General features: G+C 35.8%; 1 long non-coding RNA gene across 1 annotated transcript in view; it reads left to right on the forward strand.

The window, feature by feature from the left end:
* LOC108286434 overlaps positions 1 to 1797 on the forward strand; it is a 6479-nt gene extending 4682 nt beyond the window's left edge. Inside the window, exon 3 of the long non-coding RNA XR_005196231.1 lies at positions 1759 to 1797. This is a non-coding gene — a long non-coding RNA (uncharacterized LOC108286434). The remainder of the gene's footprint in view (positions 1 to 1758) is intronic.
* The last annotated feature ends 2029 nt before the right edge of the window (positions 1798 to 3826 follow it).

Here is a 3826-nt window from a genome sequence, read left to right on the forward strand (position 1 = left end):
TTTTTCTATTAAGTCTTTGCAACTGCTATATATTTTACACTTAGAGCATATTATAGTGGCTGCCACACTGGACAATATGTTCTGGAGCTTCCATGCTAGGATTTCTCTAATTTGGAGGTTAGTGACACATTTCAGATTGGGTTCTTGAAAGACAGGGGATATGATTAATGTGTCCCTGGGAAGCATGGGATGAAATATTTGGCCTTGGTCACTTTCAACTGAAGTGGCCCAGGATTCTGGGGCACAAATTGATAACCAGACCCACAATACAGTCAGATGATGTTAGCTTCAATTGTCAGTGCAACAGATATGACATCAACAGCTATTTGTATAGACTACAAAATTATCAAGGTGTGAACACATCACTGTAGTTTTTGGCCTTCACTAAAGAATGCTAATTGTCAATAGCAGAACTAGTCTTTAGCACTTTGACTACATCAAGAATTGAAAGCATATAAGCGTGTCACATTTGGAAGAGAAACTGAACTGGGTAGCAAGGAAAAAAGCTTCAAAATTATACTGAATTTTTAAAATGACTTAAAAAGCTAAATGCCTTTTCAGTTTATCTTCGTCTAACGGTCTAATGCTAGTCAGCAACAGATCAACAAGTTATCAAGATAGCCTTCGTTTAATCCTTGGGAAGCTTTTAATTATTTAAATGCGACTTTCTAAGCAATAAAGTCATCATTTCCAGGAAAAGAATGGACACAACCTGTGGCCAATAAAAGTTAGAGGCAAATTTTTTTTAACAAAAAATTTATTACCAAAATACAATATTAAAGTCAATACATGACAAACTCCTGTAAAGCAAAATAAATTATTCTAACATTGTACAGTATTTCCAAAGGTAGTTAAAGAAGCACTACAGACCTTGCCTCACTGTTCTGAACAGATGAACTGTTCTACCATGAACACAATCCTAGAGTTTCAGCTTTAAGGCATGCAGCTTGATGTGCAGGATAATTTTACAAAATGCAAATCATCCTATTTTAATAAGATACAGTGTCAGAATTAACTGTAGTCTTTACATGTCAGTATTCCAGAAATTTTTATACTTTGGCTATAGAAGCAATGCCATAGTGTTACACAATACTTATTTCTTAAAAAAATACATGTATTCATGTCCATGAATATCAAACACACATTTCTATTAAATATATTTTTATCGAATATTACTTAGAGCACCTTGCTGTACAATTTAAAAAGATTAAATAAGTGTCTGTGAAAACTAAAAATACAGTAAGTCTCAACAGAAAAGCCTGCTTGCCTTTGTCAAGCCAATTACAGCACGGAAAGGTGCAGTGTAAACATGGATGCCCACCATTTGCTTTGTGAGAAAAAAATCAGAAAATAATTATGAAGCCACCAGCAGCCACCTTCAACAGGAAGAAAGATCCAGAGCAAGGGCTTGGGTCGGTGTCACGACATTGCACTATCTGGCCAATGAACTTGGACTACCAATCACATAGAATATTAGCGTGATACTGTTGGAACACTGGGACACCTACCGTATTCTGAATGATTAGAGAAAGGGAGAAAATGATAGAGCCCTGAAAAGTATTCTTTATAATGATCAGAATGCATCATCTTCCCCCCCACCTTTGTCATATACAGTTTCTTTTCAAAGCTGTTTTCACTATCACATCTAAGTGTTCAGAGCAGAAAACAAATACTATCAGCTTCGCCTAATAAGGAGTCTAATACCAATAAATGTTATTCCTATGAAGTAATTCTTAACTGAACTTTTTTTTTTTTCAGGACCTCATTCTGTCACCCTGGTTCGAGTGCAATGGTGCTATTACGGCTCACTGCAAGCTTCCACCTCCCAGGCTCAAGTGATCTTCCCACCTTAACCTTCCAAGTAGCTGGGACTATAGGCACGTGCCACCTATGCCTGGCTAATTTTTGATTTCTTGTAGAGATGGGGTCTCCCCATGTTGCTCAGGCTGGTCTTTTTTCTTGTTTGTTTGAGACAGAGTTTCGCTCTTGTGGCCCAGGCTGTAGTGCAATGGCGTGATCTTGGCTCACTGCAACCTTCACCTCCCAGGTTCAAGCAATTCTTCTGTCTCAGCCTCCTGAGTAGCTGGGATTACAGGTGCCTGCCACCACGCCCAGCTAATTTTTGTATTTTTTCGTAGAGATGAGGTTTCACCACGTTGGCCAGGCTGGTCTTGAACTCCTGACCATAATCCACCCACCTTGGCCTCCCAAAGTGCTGGGATTACAGACGTGAGCCACTATGCCTGGCCTGCCCAAGCTGGTCTTAAAACTCCGGGACTCAAGCAGTCCTCCAGCCTTGGCCTTCTAAAGTGTTGTGATTTACAGGTGTAAGCTGCCATGCCTACGCTACTGATTATTTTAATAGCTATCTCTTTTACAATTATAATTGCATAATCTTCATTATTACTTTTAGAAAACTCAATTGTTCTTAGTAGACCCATTGTTAACTTAAGCCTTGCCACAAATGTTAATGGGAACGTACAGAACCTCCTTGATACATGCTTTCTCTTATTGGCCAGGAGAACGCTTTTAAGGACAATTCTAAGGCCAGAATCAGATGAAACTTGAAAGGCTCTGAACTTCTGGGTTAGTTTTCCCCATGAGGTGGGGAAATTTTAAATCCATGATTCCAAGTGGAAAAATCTAAGTAACAATCAATGCAATTAATTTAAAGAATTTAAAAATTCACATCATTGAAATTTTGGAGATTCTTTTCATTATTAATATTTCCAAATATTATACAAAACTAAAGCCAAGGAAATTTTATAAAACAAAATTCTTCTAAGGTTGTTAATTTCAGAATAACAGATTTTTATAACAAAATACTGAGTCATTGTACCAGCAATGATAAAACTGACTTACAATGAGTGGCAACAGTAATAATGATGAAACTATTTTAAATGTTTTATTTGAATTTAAAATTAAAATGTTTCAATTCTGAAAAAAGGAGAAAATGAATATAAGTCCACATACAGTGGATTTGGGGAATATAATTTAGTATATATAAATCCATTTCATATTTTTAAAAACCACATACCAGAAATGGATTAACTTTCATAAATAAATTAAAGCTACCTAAATAAAAAAGCTGCAAAGTTACAATCATTTATGTTTGTTTAAATATCACCAAAATGAGATGAGAAAGAAAAAAAAAAAAACCCAACAAATCAGACAATGTTTCAAGATGCCTGGCCCCACTTAAATAATTCCTAATAATTTTATAAATATTAATCCAATCATACCTGGACTTTAGGAACGGAATTCTTCCCTAAAACATGCCTACAGAGTATCCCATTCGAAAACCTGTTTTCAGTGTTCAAAGCTGATTGGTCACAGCCTCGTCTCAGGTGTTAGAAATCAATATTCAGATATTCGGAAATAGCACCGTGAGGATGGTGCACAGAAGAGCGCACCGGCCTTTTCACCTGTAAGCAGAATTTACTTTAACAAAACAATGCATAAATAAGTAATCAGAACTACAAAAACAAAAACACCCTGTTTTCTTCACTCTTGGAAATAATTAAAATATAAAATGTGTAATTAATAAGACTACATCTATTTGATGGTGAGTTTTAATGCTAAAGCACTTTGCGTTGGTTTTCCATATGTCCTATCGCACTCTAACAAAATAGAATTTTCCAGATAGGAGGAATCCTATAGACTTGCCAAATGCTGTTTGTTATTAAAATTTTTACAAACAACCTGAATTTTTGCTATATTTTAGTCACATTTGGATATATTCCACTTTTGCTAAATATAAGTAAATTAATATACCTTAGGAAGGAAAAGTTCAACACAGCAGTACTTATTTTCAGGAGCTTCTAAA

Source organism: Cebus imitator, unplaced genomic scaffold, assembly GCF_001604975.1.
Source record: "Cebus imitator isolate Cc_AM_T3 unplaced genomic scaffold, Cebus_imitator-1.0 Scaffold318, whole genome shotgun sequence".
Taxonomy (NCBI): Eukaryota; Metazoa; Chordata; class Mammalia; order Primates; family Cebidae; genus Cebus; species Cebus imitator.